The following is a 19,787-nucleotide window of genomic DNA, read 5'->3' as shown; positions in this document are numbered from 1 at the left end:
TATCTGTTATGTGACAGGAGGAATTTCTCTTCTGGTCCAATCTATTTGGAGTTCTGTATTCTTCTTGTATGTTTATGGACATCTCTTTCTTTAGGTTAGGGAAGTTTTTTTCTATAATTTTGTTTAATATATTTACTGAGCCTTTTGAGTTGGGAGTCTTCACTTTCTTCGATACCTCTTATCCTTAGATTTGATTTGCTCATTTTGTCCTGGATTTCCTATATGTTTTGGGCTAGAAGCTTTTTGCGTTTTACATTATCTTTGACAGTTATGTCGATGTTTTCTATGGTGTCTTCTGCCCCTGAGATTCTTCTCTCTTCTATCTCTTGTATTCTGTTGGTGATGCTTGTATCTACAAGTCCTTGTCACTTCCTTTGGTTTTCTATATCCAGGGTTGTCTCCCTTGGTGCTTTCTTTGTTGTTGCTAATTCCATTTTCAATTTGTTCACCTGTTTTTTTGTGTTTTCCTGTAATTCTTTCAGGGATTTTTGTGTTTCCTCTCTACTGGCTTCTACTTGTTTACGTGTGTTTTCCTGCATTTCTTTAAGGGAATTTTTTATGTCTTTCTTAATGTCCTCCATCATTCTCAAAAAATGTGATTTTAAATCTAAATCTTGCTTTTCTGGTGTGTTTGGATATCCAGTCTTTTCTTTGGTGGGAGAACTGGGCTCTGATGATGCCAAGGAGTCTTGGTTTCTGTTGCTCAGGTTCCTGTACTTGCCTCTAGCCATTGGCTTGTCTCTGGTGTTTGCTTGTCTTGCTGTTTCTGAGAGTAACTTGACCCTGCTGTAGGTCTCTGTGTCAGCACTCCTGTAGAACTGTTTTCATGTTTTCTTTCAGCCTTTTCTTAGAACAGATGCTCTGTTTTTAGGTGTGTTGGCGCTCCTGGAGACTGTCATTCAGCTCTAGGAGCAGGCAGGAATCAAAGGGTCCTGTCCCTGATTGCTCCTAGGTCCTTGCATCCAGGGTTCACAGTTGGCACTAGGCAATTCACTCTTGGGTCTGGACTGTGGGCCTAGAGTAGTCCCCTCTGGCTTCTCAGGAGTGCCCACCCTTTTGAGGGTCCAGCTCTTTCCACCATGGGATTTGGGTGCAGGGAGCTGTTTGGCTGGTTCAGTTCGGTCCTGGGTGCAGATCAGAACCATGGGTACCAGTGGGTGACTGTTCATATATTCCTGTGTCCAGAGGCACTCTGCAGTTTCCCCTTGGACAGGGGATGTGGGCAGAGGTGTGTAAATGTGGCAGTCTTTTCTGCGTTCTCAGGATGTCTGCCACTATGAATCTTTTAAGTGAGAGGGGCAACTGTCTTCTTATATGGAAATGCTTGAGAGAATACTTTTAGTGTGAGTTGCAGAACAACATGGGTATGGTGCTTCCATTTGGGCTTAAAAGAATTGAGTAGGATGAGAATGATGCATATCTGTATTCACTTGAAGAATGCACATGAAATTAATTGTATTTTTGTCTTTGAGAAGATTTCAACACTGGACAAAGGCAGGAAAGAAAAACTACAATGCCATATGTAGTTTAATAGAAAAATCTCTGAAAACATTTTTAAATGCTCCTATCCATTTACTACTTGTATTCATCAATGCACTACTCCTTCTAAAGTAATTTAAATTAATTGTATATACAATTTATGTTGAAATAATTGCAAATTATAATAAATCAACACATAAGAAATTGGAAACAAGCAACTCTTTACAATGTGTGTCCATAATTTCAAAATACTTGTGAGTCTGAAATGTATACCTGGACTACAATGTAAGAAGATATATTGTATTTTATTGTATACATGTACAAAATTCTCAGAAAGATTCAGTTTTTTTAAAATGGGATATCCTGAGCTATATAGAAAGACCCAGTCTGAAAGTGAAATTAAAACAGAAGACCTGGAGTATATCTCAATGGTTAAACCCTTGCCTATCATGTGTAAGCACCTATGTTTAATCCCTGAGAAAAATGGTATAGGGTTCAGTGGAAGGTAAGATATGGTGATGAAGGTATACACAGTTAAAGTACATTATATACATGTTCAAGAACAAATGGTAATTTAAAAATAAAATTCCTAGAATTAAATCATTTGAGAAAATTCAATGTCTAATAAAAGAGAACAAAGAATTAAGAAAATATTTGAACTTTCAAAGACAAAGAAAGTAGAGGACAGGTATAGTTGAACAGGTATATCAAGGGTACTGAAACTCCAAATTACAGAAACTTTTACTCAGTTAACAAGTGCTGTAATCTAAATATGCATATCCCTCTGTGAAAGTTAGGATTGGCAGCCGGACAGGGTCTAGAATCATCTAGGAGATAAACTTCTGGGTCTTTAGATTGGATAACTGAGGTTAGAAGACCCACTTCAAATGTGGGCAGCATTATTCAATGGACTGGGCCCAAGGTTGGTTTAAAAAATAAAATCACACTGAATATCAGCAGAAGGAAGAGGAGGGAGGGAGGGAGGGAGGGAGGGAGGGAGAAGACAAAACAGAAAGACAGTATTTGTTTTGGTAATAGGAACTAGAGTATTAGCCATAAGATACTGGGAGAAAATACCTTAATAAATACTTGTGGATCTCAATAATCCACCAGGTTTGGGAACAAGTGCTTTAATCTTAGTCGAAAGATTGCTGCGTAAATCAATAGCTTTTTTTTATAATATAGAGTTTAGAATGATCATGCTCTTAATCTGTCTCATGTGCAGTCTGTAGTTTGACTACTGTATACTGCCTCCCTCATTGGAGTATATAGGCTAAACAATATCTCAACAATTAAAATTCCATGTGGAAATTCAATCTTTAACTTAGGATTCTGTCTCTTCTACTTTAATACGTCTCCTTTCCCCATACAGGTAAAAAGGGGCCCAAAACATTAGTTCAATGGTGGTGGTGCTGATGGTGGTGGTGGTGGTGGTGGTGTGTGTGTGTGTGTGTGTTTGTGTGTGTGTACGTAAAGTTGAATTTATGTGTTCCATTTTGTTTTATTCTATAAGGATATTATCTTTTTATTCATCCTTGAATCCTTACTGCTTTTATTGAATCAAGTTAATTTTCATTGAATTAAGTTGCTCAGATGTGTAGATTGCTTTTCATCACACAAGGGAGGTTTTCTGCCATTCTCTGTTGAAATATTTTTTGTGCTCCTTTCCTTCCTTTCTTATGGCTTTCCTTTTGTGCATAATTTGATATACTTGATGTCGTTTCATGCTTCTTCAAATTCCCTTCTTATTATGTCCCCTTTTCTTCACATTGTATTATATTTGTTGTTGAGCCCATTCACATTTTCCATCTTTCATTCAGGTTATTTTACTTTTCAACTCTGGATTTCCCATTTCATTCATTTTTTTCTTAAAATAATTTATATCTCCTTTTTATATTGTCTCTTGAGTTATTAAACATTTTCTTCAAAACCTTGTGCACTTTTAAAAACACAGTTTATTGCATTGGACATACTAGCAGCTTTGAAATTTGTTAAGCAAGGTTACCTTGGGTCTCATCCAGGCAGTATCTGTTCTCAATGAAGGTGATAGTGGTGACTTCGATTTATAGCAGTGAGTATAGTAATGGTGGTGGCAGTGATGATAGTGGTAGTGGCACTAGTTGGAGTAGTTGGAGTGGTAGTGTTTATGTAAATGAGGGACACTTTTATTTTTGTATCTTCTGTGCTGTCTTTTGAAGCCTGTACATTGGAGGAAATACATTGTGGCAGTTCTCACTGCTGAGTCTACTCACTAAGGTCTTATTCTTCTTACTTGTTTATTTCCTTCCCTTGACTATTTTAATGAAGCATGTCTTTCCCGCAGAATAGAGTTTGGGTCCATTTCTCAGAGGAAACCACAGTGAACATACACATGTTCATTATGGTATGACAGAGGTTGTAACGCAATGCTTTTGCTCTAGCTTCCTACCCTCTGTTGAACTCTATATACTGTGTCTTACACATTTGTTATGCTCGATCGGTTAGGGTTGATTTGCTGTCATTATCAATAAAGGCCATTAAAGAAATTGCTTTAAAACTTAGTCCAGTTAACTGCGGGCAGGACTAGCTTTATGGCACATCTTTGACGTTCATTCTGACTTTAAGAGAGTTCTTTTTAAGTGTTTATTTCCTGTATCTTTCTAGTAAACTAGCTATCCTATGTTTCATCTTGTTTTTCTTAATTAATTAAAAGAAGCTAACATCTTAGTTTCTTATACAAAAATCTCCTTTTATTTCAAGAGAATCTCAACTTGACCTTCCCCACATGTCTTTTCAGTGAAATCTTTGGGTTTATGATCTTATACCCTTCTCCTTGAACAAAATTTCTAAGCCAGTTCTTTGGACACTGGGCAGGATGGTAGCTATGGTCTTCTTAACTTGCTTGACTCTTGTATCAACCCTTGTAGAAGTAGAAGCAGTCTCAGGATTTTCATTCTGTTTGATCTTGGATAGATTCAGAGTGGTGGCTGGGAGGAATGGATGCTAGAAATTAGTACCCTCAGCTTCAACCAGGGTTACATAGGTAAAGTAGGCTGACTTTCCTTCCCAGTAAACCACCTCCATTAGAACTAAGAAGAGACACTCTTGCCTTTACCATGCATACTCATGAGAGCATCCGTGAGGCCGAGGAGAGAAGCTGAGGGAAAGAGATGAGCACACATCAAGTGCCATAGACATTTAATGGTTTTCACTGGATATGAGTAGACCTTTCTTGATTGTGAATCTTTTGATTTTAAAATTACATCATTTCTATTCTATTTCCTCCCAACAATTCTATTTGTGTATCCCACCTCACTCCCATTCATACTTCTGTCATTTCTTCTTTAATTATTCTCACGTATGCGTACGTACATGAATATATTCCTAAATACATAAACATAAGTTTCTCAATGCTGACTATGCAATATTGGATAACCAATTGGTGTACCCTTCCCTGAGGAAGATTATTTCTCCTGCTCTCAGCATTCCTTAGTTGCCTAGTGTTGAGTATGTATTCCTTAATTTGCCTATATACCCTTAAGACTATATCCAGATTTATTTTTGTCTTCATAACTTTTGTTTGTTTCTTTGTGAATGGGGTCTATGGAGCTCTTACTGTTACTTCCCAACAAATACTTACTAAAAGGAATAATATTCATGGATTAATACAGGACAGACAAGGGATTCCGAAGTCTCTCTACAAACAGGTTTTGTTGTGAGGGTAATCACAGGAAATACAATGTTAGGAGGAACTAGAGAAGGCATCATTGAAGAGGTAGCATCTAATGGTGACTTCAAATACACGTTAAGATAAAAAGGGAGAATTTCAGACAGAGGGAGTAGCATCAACTTATTCACTTTCCAATGCTCGAGCCCACTATGTGATAGACAGTATTTTTTATGCATTGTATATAGAGCACTGAAATACACAGACAAAAAAATCTCTGTTTAAATGGCATTCAAATGGTGTGGTGGTGGTGGTAGTAGAAAATAGGATATATATATGTATATATATATATTATGGATATATATATCCATATAATGCAGCATAAAATGTTGTTGTAGAAAACATAAAGCAGGATAGGTGATACAGAGAAGGACAAGAAAAACTGTAATTTGAAATAAGGTGTCCAAAGAAAGCATTAGAGGCAGTATAAAACTTGAGAAGAATATTAAAGAGAATGTAGGAAGAAGTTTATCCTTTATCTAGTGCAAAATGTTGCAGGCAGGACTAATAGAAAGTACAAAGGTCTTGAGACGGGATCATGCCTAACAAAGAACAAACTGACCAGTATGACAGTGACTAAATGCAAGAGATAGGGTTTAAAATGGGAGAAGTAATGAGCAGTTGAGAAAGTGTAAGAATCAGCAAGTATATATGACAGATAATTGTTTCCCTTTATGAGGAAGGGAGACATGCTCAATGTGGCTGGGGCACTGCATCTATGGAAAGGCGTAAAAGGCAAAAGAGGCCTGGAAAAGTAGATTGGGGTAAAATTGGAAAGAGCTTCAAATATGAGAATAATATAGTTGAGTCAGTGGGAACGAGAAATTATTTTAGATATTAACCTCTCCAACCCTGAATCATACATAGCACCTGCTCTTCTCTCCCTGTCCTTTTCATTTTCCTACCTGTACCTAAAACGGCCAAGCAGTGGGTCAAAAATCATAACAGCAGTAACCACTATGCAAGCTTTCCACTCTATCATCTCAACCTTTGACTGGCCTTGGGGCAGGTGGGAGACATATGCCTGAAATGCCATTGTTTCGTTTTAAAGAATAGCCCATGCTGTACTACATTTTCAGACAGGAAATTTCTCCTTAAATTTCAGCCAAATCTTTTTATCTTTGGTTTATTCCTTACTGAGGCAAGAAATTCTTCATCATCCTGGATTTCTGAGGAGAGTAATAGAAAAATAAGCCTCAGTCTGAAAACCCTATGTCTCTCACAAAGAAAGGAAGTCAATATTTATTTATTTTTATAATCACCAGGAAAGCCCTTGCTAAAGGAAAGTCAGATATTAGTAAGTATCAGCACATTTGCCAGAATGGCTAAAGTCAGTTATAAATAGCTTTGTAAATCGATTGATTGGGATTTGGGCTTTTTATCATTGAAAGAAGAAAACTCTCTGCATTATAATAAAAGAAAATCTCAATCAAAGAGCAAAAAGGCAGAACTATGGAGGAAAAAATAATGGCAACTGATACAAATGGTTTTGCTACACTAGTAGCTAATAGTCTACAGAGAGTGATGCTTTCGATTGGATTCCAGATGGGGCAGGTTAGGCTGCAGCATGAGTGATTCTAGAGCACAGAGAAGTTAAGGCTAATCTTAAAGAAAGCGAACTCCATACGGCAATTAATTAATGCTGTGTGTTGTTAGAACAACATGCACACAGAATCCTGGCAGTTTAAACCATCAGCTGTCACTTCAGCTCATTTGTGGCACAAGGAAAACTGCTCTTTTTCAAGATGCTCTGACAGCATGTGACTGTGTGGCATCTTCGAGGTCCCAGCTTCTTACACTGTAGGTCACAGCACACTGAGAAGTCACATAGCTGAATAGGGGAGTCTTGAAAGTTTTGGCACTAGTTAAAGGTTTCTAGATGTACAACAACTAAAATTAAATTCAAAATCAAATGTATAATGTATTGGAAGTGCTTCTGGCACTTAACTTGTATTACATCACATGGCATTACTGCAGCCTTGGCTCTGAAAATATAACACGAGTATGAGTAGTTCACACTATTTATGTTGCTGACTTGATTTTATAAAAAAATTGTCAAATTAACTTTGGCTTAGAATTAGGACAGAATTTCCAACAATTTCGTAAGAGGCCCTAAACATACTTTGCCATTTTGTACTACATATTTATGCAAAGTGACATTTTCAATACAGACATTTATAAAATTAAAATATCTATCAAATCTGAAAAGTGTTGAAGATGCTTTACATCCGGCAATAACAGAAGTTTTTCATTCGTTTTAAAATATGTTTTTAAATTATTTTTATTATGTACAATGTAGCAGGTAGTAGGCGCATGCGAGTAAGGGTGTCTGAGGAGGCCCTTAAACGGATCTGAAACTATAGGCATTTGTGAGCCTCCCATTGTGGATACTAAAACCCAAACTCTGCCCTCTGGAAGAAGAGTACATTCTCTTAACTACTCAATTAAATTAACTTCTTAATTTAAATTTTAAAAATCTTTTTATTTGCAATTTAAAGTTAAAATATAATGATATAATTACATCATTTCCCACCTCCAATCCCTCCCATGACACCATTTCCCTTTCCCTCTCAAATTCATGGCTTCTTTATTACACACACACACACACACACACACACACAGACAAATACGTAAACACAACCAGCAGGTACTGTTTATTGTTTTGCTTGAATGCATATGTTTTCAAGACTGAGCACTTGCTATTCATTGGATAACCAATATCTCATCCCCCGGGAAAAGCTAATTCTCCTTTGCTCAGCATTCCCGAGTCGCTTTTAGTTCTTTGTCTAGGGGAAGGGCCATTTGAGCTTTCCTCCTTCTAATTTAGTGTATCTATTGGTGTTGTCACTGTTCAGGTCTTCTTTAAGTAGCAATATTGGTGGTAATTAAGACTGGAGATTCCCTGTCAATTTTGGGAGACACAGAAGTCTCACAGAAGACTTAGCCTTCTGGATCTTATAATCCCTGAGCTTTTGGTGTGGGGATTGTGTTGAAGAGGTATGAACCAGAGCTGGGCAACCCACAATCATCTGTTCTGTGCATTTAGACTCGTTGTAGCTTTCTATAATGATCTCCATCTGCTGAGAAGATCAGTTTCTTTGATGAGAGGGGAGGGGCGCACTTATCTGTGGGTATAAAGAGTGCAGTTGATAATTACACTAGTTTAGATAACTATCTATAGTAGGTTCTTGTCTATGATCCATTAAGATTTTTGGAGATTGAACAACCTTTTCATAGAGGTCATCTAAGACCATCGAAAACCACAGATATTTACTTTACAATTCATAACAGTAGAAAAATTACAGTTATGAAATAGCAACAGGGGTTGGGGATTTAGCTCAGCGGTAGAGCGCTTGCCTAGGAAGCGCAAGGCCCTGGGTTCGGTCCCCAGCTCCGGGAAAAAAAAAAGAAATAGCAACAAAAATAATCTTATAGTTGGGGGTCTCCACACCATGAGGAAATATATTGAAGAGTTGCAGCACTAGGAAGGTTGAGGATCACTGCTCTAAGATCACCTTACTAACCATGGGTGATTGGCTATGCCTAATACTATTAGACATGATTTTCCCACTCTGGAATGGGCCTTAAAGTCCAATTAGACAGCTGTAGGTTTCCACCAAGATGTAAGTGCTACTGTTGCAGCTTTAGGGATCTCTAGCTCTGTTCTTACATAGTCTAGGTTCATAGACACCACAGCTCGGTAAGACTATTGGTGTGTTCCTCTGCTGGCAACTTGCATAGTTCCTTCTGTTACTATGAAAGCTAGGGAGGGGGCATTTGTGTCAGATCCTGAGTCCTGCATCATCGAAATTTTGCCACATATTCAAGAATAGGAATTTACCTTCAACTTCTGGGAGACGACCAATGGGAACAGCAGCAGACTATATTATTTTGGGAGTCTCTTGGTCTCCCCTGACCAACAACTAGAGAGGAGGATTCCCATGTTTGGCACTGGAGTTTTTGTTACATAGTCTATGTCTAGTCCTTATACTTTAATTATTTGTGTAAAGGTAAATAAGTACACACATCTCCTTTGACTTCATCTTTAATAAATGGCAAAATTGTATGCATGCCAAGAACTGCTTTAATTTTTTTCTTATTATCTGCAAATGTTTGATAAAATAAGCCTATGTACATAGATATACAGGAAGGCTCGCATGAAATTTCCTCAGGTATAAAGAAGGATCACAAGTGGAAAAAGTGAAAGAACCTTTGCTTTTCTACATTATCAGAAACTATTTTAAGTATCCTCAAAAATCAATTTACTGTCAAGTATATAATACTCTGTGTTTGAAAAATGCCTCATGCATGCCAATTTTTATTAAGCTTTAAAAGAATGCTTGATTATCCACAGCATTATTTTCTTCAGTGAGAATCATTGTTTCCTATGAAGCATTATTACAAAACAAGAACAAACACCCAGGGTGGCTTTATCACTTCATGTCATAAACAGATGGCCTTATAATCTGTTTGAAATTTAAAGAGAAAGATCTTTTTAAAACTTTTCAAGTCCCTAGTCAGTTCCTAAAAGTGCCTACTTTGGGCAGCATAACTTCAAAATATCAAGAGTCATCAAAAGTCTCCAAGATAAACTGTCTCCCCCCCCCCCCACCAACACCCAGCTCTATACCAATCCCAGATATGAGACATCTCAGAGATCTGGGTGTGCTTTATTTCCTTCCTGTGAAGGTACCAAAGAAAGCTCGCACTTGTCAAAAATATCACTAATTAACTTTCAAAAACTAAAATTCACTTTGTTGGGCTTTCATTGCATGCTGGGTGTTTTAGATCACACACATCGAAGCAAAGCAACAAAGCTTCGTGCACAACATACCAGAGTAGAAGCAGAGAGTCTGAGGCGTCTCTCTGTTGTTGTTTTTAAAACCGTACTTCTGTTATTCATCTGTTCCTCATTTGGTATCACTGTTTTTTTCCCCCTTGAAATTGCGATGAATATTGTCACCTGACAAGAAAAAAAGTTCGTGCAAAGCACTAAATGCCTCGGAGAAAAATACCAACTAGTTACTATTATAATACCATTAATAAGCTAAAAATAATAATGAGACATACTTTGTGAAGTGCTGGATTAACATAAAATACACTGTCACAGATGTATGGATTTAAATCTTAACATTCACTTTCTCTTCCTTGTATTGTCATTCCATGGAGAGTTGATGCGGACATCCCTTCTCAGATCCTCTGGGTCTGTCACCTCATGTCACCTCATGTCATTTCCAGGACTCAAATTCTGACATTTGTTTTTGTCATACTCAAAAGTTCCAGAAACATTAACAATCAAAGGAACTCATTCCAAGTCAACAAAACAGTATTGAGTTTGAATCTTCTCTGAATTATTCAATAAAAATGTGTCAATAAACAAACATATCACATGCCAAAACTTTATGTAAGACTGGTAATACTTTTTTATTTAGCATTTAGAACCTTTAGCCACCTTACATCATCTTTCACTACTCTTGTCAAGATTATGACATAAAATGTGATGCTTTAAAATATTTATCATATCACTTCTTACAGCCATCTCTTTTAGCAGAATTAAGAGGTTAGAAACAGTCACATAAGATAACCCAGGGACTTTGATATATACAAGAAGGTGAAATTATATCTAATGATACCTTTGATTTATATTTTAATTTTAAATGCATAGAATGGTATCATTAAACATATTTTAACTTTTAATAATAAATCAATGGAATATTAATTATTACATTAGAAAGTCAGGACACATAAATTATTCATAAATATCTACTGCAAATTGAATTTTTAAAGCTGGCTTTATTTTCCATATTCTGGTCTCATATTAGCCACTAGTGGAAAATAATTCATTTCACAGCCACTGCTAATATGGCACAGATGGCAGTCTTTATTCAAGATAGGCTTAGGTCTGAATGAAAAGAGAAATGTCAATGCTGTAGACTATAGATCAAATGAGACTAGTGAAACTTAACATTAATACAATGACATAAGAAGAAATGATTTCTCAAGAATATAGCAGTTGTTTGGAAATCATTTAAATGTACACGTCCTTTACAATGTATTTTTATTTTCATGATTTGAAGGTCATGAGTTACAAAGGGATATAAAGGTAATTTTGTTCTTCTATTTCTAACCCTGTTGTGGCTTTTGTGGAGGTTGGGGGTAGATAAGTGAATAAAGGATATATTCCACAGTGAAAGTGTAGACTCTAATACAGACCTTCCACTTCAGAATGGCTGTTTTAATGATACAGAAGAAGCTCATAGAGAGACATATGGATATTGGGTCTGGTTAATTTCTGTGCCTGGTGTTTTTGTTTGTTTTGGCATTTTTGCAATTTTTTAAATAATAGAGTTTATTTAAAATAATGGAAAATGGCAGTTGTTAGAAGAATTTCAACCTCCAAATGTGCTATATTTTATTATTACATTTTAATAATTTTGTGGCTATATAAAATTTAACTCACCATCAGATAACCTTCACATCTCTCTCTCTCTACTTGCTCCAGTTCTGTCATGCATTTCACTCCTACTGTCCTAAGGACCTTGGTGAGCACAACATTCTCACTTCACATCTACTTAGGTGTAAAAAGGTGGCAAGAGTAAGAATCAGTGAATCTGCTCAATCAGGAGTCTGATGGGAGCTGTGTATTCAACCCCTTAACACAGTTTGTTTTCTTTTTCTTCCTGCTCTTCTAGGCTAGGGTAAGAATACAGCGTAAAGAATTATGGCCTCCTTTGCCCTTCTCTATAGTACCAAGGGACATGTCACAGAGGCTGCACTGGTGAGGAAACCATTGGCAAAATGATCAATTGAATTCTCCTCCTATTTCCTTTTGATATCTCACCTCCATAAACTTAGGCTGCCTCCTGACTATCCAATGCCACCTAGGGAGTCAGCTCACATGGGCGCTTGTGCTTCCCTCCAACCACCTATGCATATAAATTTTCCTGGCTCTAACCTTTCAAACTTGACCTTCCCTTTGTTACAACATTGGATCCTGGGTTTTTCTTTGAGGAGTATGAAGGTACTGCAGTGACCAACTCCTTTTCAAAATTTTTTACACTAGTACCACAACTGAATATTAATGAAGACTTGTGTCATATCCTCAAGGAGAGTCCAGGAATGTTCAGTCCCAAAGCCACGCAAAGCATCCATTATAGAACCAACAAATGCACTATCCTCCATCCAATTTTCTACTAAAAAGAACATGTTCTGAGAGATGTGTTAATAACAGGCAGGAGGAAAACAACGGAAACACAAAGTTAGAATTTTCCTATATGGAGGAAAATTAAAGTTCTTTTAAAAACTTTCAATTCTTTTAGGGAACATTGGGCATTTTTATAAGTGTAATCTTAGTATTGACAACCTCTGAAGTTTTATCCCTGCCATAACCCTTCTGCTTTTGTAAGACCAAATACACATCTAAGATGTGTGGATAACAAGCTATATATTACATTTGATGCAGAACAGAGTAACTATGTCTCTAGCATTTTTTAAAAGTAAACAATAGCTGAAGAGGTGGCTCAGTGGTTTAGAGCACTGGATGCTCTTCCAGAGGTCCCTGGTTCAACTCCCAGCAACCACATGGCAGTTCCAGGGGCTCAGACACCCTCTTCTGGCTTTCATGAATACTGAACACATGTGGTGCACAGACAAAGCATGCAGGCAAAACACCCATACACACTAAATCAATAAATGAACACACACACACACACGCTCACACATACACACATACAGAGAGAGAGAGAGAGAGACTTACTAAGTCACACTAATTAGCATATCCATCACCTACAATACTTAGAACTGTTTTAGTCCCATTAGCTCTTACTTAAGGGCTTGGGAGTTCACTTCTTTGATCCTCAGATATAGACCTTAGCGGTAAATTCACATCTCATGGAAATTCCCTTAGCAAAATTCTTAACTCCGTTCCACCAGATTTGTTTGTCCTTTAGAGCCTGAGACCTAAGTAGTCCCCTGAACCTCATCAACCAATCAGGTTTATATTTGTCTTTAATGTGTTTGATGCTCTTACCCATAACTTGTCTTCCTCCCAAAGCTTAAAAAAACAATTTAATGAATGTATTTTCAGTAATGAGATAATAGGGAGTGGTCATTTGCAAAAAAAAATTATCGAGCTAGAAATCATGCAAATCATAGAAAAGTCGTACACTGGAACACTAGTAGTCCCGTACTAACTCTGTATGTATGACTATGTAATACAAATGTATGTTTGTATGAATGTATGTATGTATGCATGTATGTATGTATATGTGTATGTGTATAACTCATTTTCAATAATAAGTTAATAGGCATAGTTATTTGCAAACCAAATTATATAGAACTAGATTCAAAAGACATGGATGGGAACACTTGCAGTCCCAACACTACTTCTGTATGTATGACTAAACAATACTAACTGAGATATATGACCCTGAGAAAAGCAGCTATGTATACTGGGCCTCAGTTCCTTTTGTACTAGATGGATAGATAGAATTTTCTGATGCTCATAAAATCTACAGGAGGAAAGGAGGTATTATTAGAAAGAATCAATCAAGAAAGCCATTTAAAAATCCTTAGGGACATCTAGGTTACTTGCTTTCAAACTCATTTGTACATTGTGACCTCGAGTAGCAAGTTGGTAAAGATGAAACAAAACAAAGCCATAAAATACTAACTCCCTGGTCCTGTGAGCATTGGAATCTGCCTAGGTTTTAAGATTTTTCCTTTACTGTTGATATTCTCCTAAGGGACATCTAATAGTTAAGGCCAATGACCAATTCAGAACTCTGAACCCATCACCCAGCTTTGAAATGAGTTCCCTATGTCCTAAGCAACTAGGGATACTATTGGCTTAGTTGACTCTATCACCTGGACCATGTGCTACATAATCTCAGAATGTTGTCACAATTTATACATTTCCAAATCTTTCCAAACTGGGTGTCATTGTTTGTATCTTGTCTCTCACTACAAGCTATTTCCTCAACACTATCCAATTTCAAGCCTTCATTGATGCACATGATATAAGAACTCTCTTACAGTTCTGTCCTATATGATGGGTCAAAAGCTGGGAGGTTTTGGTCATTCAAAGCTCAACACAATGTTTTCTTTATCCTATCTACCACCACACTTGAAGCCTAAAACACACCTCAGAGGTTCTGCACGAGTCCAAATGCAGCATTTGACAGTGCTTCCTAGTACATTAGAATTACTAGTGAATTTTCTAAATTTACATTTATGGATTCTTCCTCACTAAGTGAATTGAAATGTGTGGCTATGTGGCCTAGAGGTCTGGGAACAAGCTCATTAGTTTTGTTTAATGTAGAGGTATAGTTGAGAATGCTTTTCTACAAATGCACATCACTGTTCTATCTCTGGACCTTACTTCTTTTATGTTAAATACTGCTTTCTACAGTTTACCTAAGGAGAAACATGAAAATACATCATTCTAGCAATGTGCACAATAACTGCACACCTGTAATCCTACCACTGGTGAGATAGAGGCAGAAAGAGTGCCACAGTCAACGCGAATCAGGTCTATACTTCAAGTTCCAGGCCAGCTAGAGTGACACTGCTTCACAACAATAAAAATGAAAATAGCTTATTCAAAGAACTTATAACCTAATAATATTAACAAACCATAGTGTGTTGAGGTTAAGATGTCAGAACAATTATCCCAAGTAAAGGCAAAAAGGATCTGTTTTTTCACATGTGAGTGTGTGTTGTATACATAATGTATGTGTATTCAAGTTTGCCTGTATGTAGGCCCACATGTGTGGGTGCATATGGGGACAGGAAATTGATGGCCTAAGTCATCCTTGATCATTTGTCTTCCTTATTCAAGAAGGCAGAGTCTCTCAATCGAGGCCAGAGCTGTCCAAAATGACAACAATTGGTTTTCAGCATGTTTTAGAGTTTATGGATTCCAAGGATGGAACCTCAGGAAGGTCTCCAGGCATCTTAGGAACTTGTATGGGTTCTGGAGATCTGAATTCTCGTCTTCATACTTAGACGGCAATCATTCTAGCCCCTGGGCCATCTCCCCAGCCCAAGGAATATATCTCTGTAACAACAATTTAAAAGGCCATAAATTTGAAAAAGAACAAAAAGGCATACATGGAAGGGTTTGGAGGGCAGAGAACAAAGGTGATATAACTATATTATAATCTTAAGAAAAATAATTTTTTCAAAAGAAATAATAATAGGGTAAGTAGTATTAAAGTACCTTATATTCATGGAAATGCTATATAACTATGTGTGCAATTAATACATGGTAACAAATGAAATTTTTAGAAGTGAAAAATTAATAAAAATTCCTATAAGTTTTTTCTTGTTTGTTGTCATCATGTCACATTATCTACAAGCAATGCTAATAGTAAAATTATTTTCAAAAGGACTATTGGTTATACTGATCTTACTTCTTAATATGCATCAGATACCAAATAATCACTTTCAGATAGAGGTGGGGGAAGTGAAATTGTTATCAGCTGGTCGCAGCTCTGATTCTGCAGTGGTGAGAATAAGAAAGACATTTCTGCATAAAGTATTTTCCTGACTTGTTAAAGCAATTTAATGGAGAGAAGGCATTCTTTGTACCAGCTCTGCATAATAATGTTTCCCATTTCTCACAGGATATTTCAATAAGAACACATTGTTCATTTGGTAGTATATACAATGAATTGACACCATCCACAACTTCTGGTGCATTATTGATGCAAGGAAACAAAGACTCAAAGATTCTGAAAGCAAATTGGAAAAATTTAAATAAAGTAGCAGTATCATCTCTCCACTTTGACCATTGTTAAACAACAACAAAAAAAAAAAAAACATTTCCGGAAACTGTATGTCTTATTGTAGTAACATCCCAGCATCCAATCAAGATCATGACTTCTGAGACTATTAGGAAACAGCTGTAATGATAATAGAAAAAATTATTTGTCTTTGGATAATGGGTATGCTCTTCAAGTCAACTTTAATGTGTTACTTACATATACCTCTCTGGGTTTTTTGAATGAATCAAAGTTATCACTGACCCATAATGAACCAGATTGACTGCACTGCTTTGAGAATCTTACTGGAATACTAGCCTCTATCATATTCCTCTGGGGCCTAGAGGAATTGCATAAAATCTAGGCAATGTGTTTGAGTGGCCATGATTTCCTGTAGTAAGCTGTTCATAATTAAAAATTATTGAAGATGTTTTTCCCACTTACATTAATGGTGACTGATGTATTAGTTGGTACCATCCAGTCTTTGAAAATATTTACTACACAATTATAGTAAGACAATAATTTTGTGCTTGGTATAGAACTTAAATTTTTTGTGGCATAATGCTGACAATAAAAACAAATATACTTTATAAAAGCAAATGTTATCCAATACTAGAAAATGATAAGTTTTTGATGGCAAAATTGGAAGAATAAGGAGCACTAGGGTCTGGAGAAGAAAGATAAAATTTTAGATGTTGTAGCCATAGGAAACTCTATAAAATGATTAACATTTTAAGATTCCAAATATAAGTGAGATGCTGTAGTATTTTCTTTTCTCCACCTGGCTTATTTCATATTTTAATGTATTATTTCACACTTAAATTTCAAGAAGAAAACCATACATACCAGCAAATTGAGAAGGATGGTTATAATGTCCTAAAGGGGAAGGAGCCAGTGAAAGGAGAAATCTTGACCAAGAGTATTAAATTTCAGTTAGAGAGGGAGAATAAATTTCTGAAATCTATTTCAAAGAATAATAATCACTGTTAATAACTATATATTAATAATTAGTAAATTCCAAATTACTAAAAATATGTTTAAAATGTTCTATGTACAGAAAATGAGTGTATGGGGTTATATGTCAGAGCTTCATATAGTCACTCTACAATGTGTATATAGAACATGACACTGTGAACATGTGCAATTTCAGTGACATTTTAAAATGGGATATTTAACAGATAAGTTGGAAGTGGTAAGCATCCATGCTTATTGATCACATGTCCATTCATAATGGTTGGTTCTTGTGACATACCAATTGGAAATTTTAATATTATATGTAGAAATTAAAAAAAGAAAATTCAAAAAATTTACAGGCCAAAACCACTGCCTATAATTAGACAAAACCCATCCCACCGCTGCTGAAAAAACCCATAGAGCTTCCACATCTTAAAGTTAGATTCTGGGGAGGGAACGAGGCAAGGAAATGTATCCCAACTTACTTTTCTTAAAGATTTTATTAATATTTTGATTGTATGTGAGTTTCGCATTCATATCTGTACCACATGCAGGACTGATGCCCAAGGACAAGAGAAGGGGCATCAGATTCCCTGGAAGTGAAAATGCAGATGGTGGTCAGCTGTCATTTGGATTCTCAGGACCAAATCTGGATCCTCTGCAAAGTCAGTAAATGTTCTTAACTGCTGAGCGAGCATCCCGCCAAACCCTCTCTTACTTTCCTTTAATTTTTGTCCCTATGAACTTGCGAAACACATGCAGGAGTAAGTTGTAAAAGGGCTAAAAATAGGAAAAGTGCAATATCAATAGAATTTATATAGATAATTTCTGGATTTGGTGCACTATCTCAGACAGTTGATGATTAAGCAATTCAGTGATGGTACAAGCTCTGGCAAAATACTTAGACATAAAATTGAAACCTTAGATAGTAATACCGTAAGACTCAGAGTGGAATAAGAGTAAAACCGCTGTCACATAGTTTGAAATTCTGCTCTGAGTCATTTTAGTAAGTCAGACTACCTTGCTCTTAATACTAACTAATGTAATCCCAAATTGCTGGTTTTCTCAGGCGTCTGGCAGATGCAGCAAAAAAGTATTCCAGAAAAGAAAGTAGTGTTAGCTAAAGTGTCAAGGTATTTCCAAAACAAATATTTTAACATGGGCGCTGACACAAATAAGATAGCAGCCAAACCAAGCAATTGAACAGTAGAGGCAAGCAGTAAGAAAGCCTAGAAATAGAATCACTGAGCTTCAAATAGTAAAATATTTTCAGACATAGACTTTAAAAAGTGATTTTGCTAGAACCAAGGAAGAGAAAGAAATATTTAAGCAAAGAATAAGCATGAGAACATGGTTAATATAGTGAAAAATAGAGATTCTAGGTATAAGAAAAGTAGTAGTAGTAGTTATTGGCAATAAAATCAGGGCTTGCCAATATATGCAATAGAGAAAAGAATTTGGAAACAGAATATTCCTCTGACAATATGTAAAAAGAAGTGTGTAGAGAAAAGTGTGGCATATTAGAAAAAGAATAACTCTTTCTGAGCAGACACATAACTGAAAAACATGCACATTGACACGGTTTCTTAATATTACCATTATGTTCTAAATGTTCGTGAAACTCCAAAATCCACAGATTCACATATCATCTCTAATGTGTTATTATTGAGAGGCTAAGGCTTTTGGAAAGGAAGTCCCTGCATTAGTCTATTTTCTGACACTATAACACATAGAAAACTGAATAATTTACACAGAACAGAAATTGCTTCTCAGTTCTGAAGCCTGCAATGTCCTAAATCATCTCCTCAGCGCTTTCTATCTAGTGAGGTCCTCTCGTTGTGCATTATAGGATGGAAAGGAGCATTTAAAGTGCATGTTACATTTCATGTGGGAAAATTTGGGCAAATGGCTCCTCATATGGCAGAGAGGAACAAAAAGGCAGCAAGCTTTTTATATGTAGCACTAACCCTTTCACTAGACTACTTTCGCCAGTAGCTAACCACTCCCCACTAAGTCCTTACCCCTTAGTACTGTTGATCTGGAGATAAAGCTTTATAAAGTATACATGGTGTAGAAGACAAAACATATGCAAATATTCTTAAAATGAATTCATCAAAACTCTGAATTTTACACACTTTTTAAAAAAAGATTTATTTATTTTATGTGTAAACTTTTAAGCCTTTCTAATTTGATGTAGAAAACTGTCTGGGGGATTTTTTTGTAGCCACCCAGCCACGATGTACAAGTGCTGTCTGTAATGGTCTCCATAAAGACATTCTAGAGAAAAAGAAGAAAAAAAAACCTGTATAACAATGAAAATAGAGCTTTGTGAAACTTACAATTATAACAATGAGTAAACTGGACAAAATAACATATACTGCTATCTACTACTTACTAATAATATACACTTCCCTTGAAGCAGCATTCAAAAATAGTTGTTTAACTTGTGTGATTACAGATGGACACTTAAAAAGTAAAATTAAAAATAAATGTGTAAGCATTCATGCCATAAAGATTAGAATCATAATTATACCACAGTATGAGGAGAAGGTAATGAAGAAAGGACATATGCATGGACATGGGATCAGGTAGTCTGGGCTCCTAGAAGCTTGGAATGTTTATTATATACAATTGAACAGAGAGGCAGTGCTATTGCATACAGCTGAATGAGGAGTCGGAGTTCTTACATTCAGATAAACATGAATGGAGGGCTAAAATATACAGCTAAAAAAGGAGACATGTTTAGCCAATCTCAGTAGGAGAAGTCTCTGTAGGGAAGCACTCTTCAGGCCTTAAATATCTGAGTGGAAAAGCTACAGTGGATATTTTCTGCACATGCCATCAGAAGGTTGTGCCATTACTTTGAGTCTCACCCAGCAGGAGAT

The 19,787-nt window shown here is 36.3% G+C and overlaps 1 protein-coding gene across 2 annotated transcripts in view; it reads right to left on the bottom strand.

Moving 5' to 3' along the window:
• Il1rapl2 (interleukin 1 receptor accessory protein-like 2) overlaps positions 1-19,787 on the bottom strand; it is a 1,532,967-nt gene that overhangs the window by 1,342,737 nt on the left and 170,443 nt on the right. Inside the window, exon 1 of one of the 2 annotated variants that reach the window (XM_063279884.1) lies at positions 10,020-15,985. The exons of the other annotated variant lie outside the window; for it this stretch is intronic. The gene's annotated coding sequence lies outside the window, so the exon portion shown is untranslated. Of the gene's footprint in view, positions 1-10,019; positions 15,986-19,787 lie in introns of those variants that run through there. 2 annotated transcript variants of the gene reach the window in all.

This window comes from Rattus norvegicus, chromosome X, assembly GCF_036323735.1.
Source record: "Rattus norvegicus strain BN/NHsdMcwi chromosome X, GRCr8, whole genome shotgun sequence".
In the NCBI taxonomy this organism is placed as follows: Eukaryota; Metazoa; Chordata; class Mammalia; order Rodentia; family Muridae; genus Rattus; species Rattus norvegicus.
This window is presented reverse-complemented; position numbering and strand designations above follow the sequence as displayed.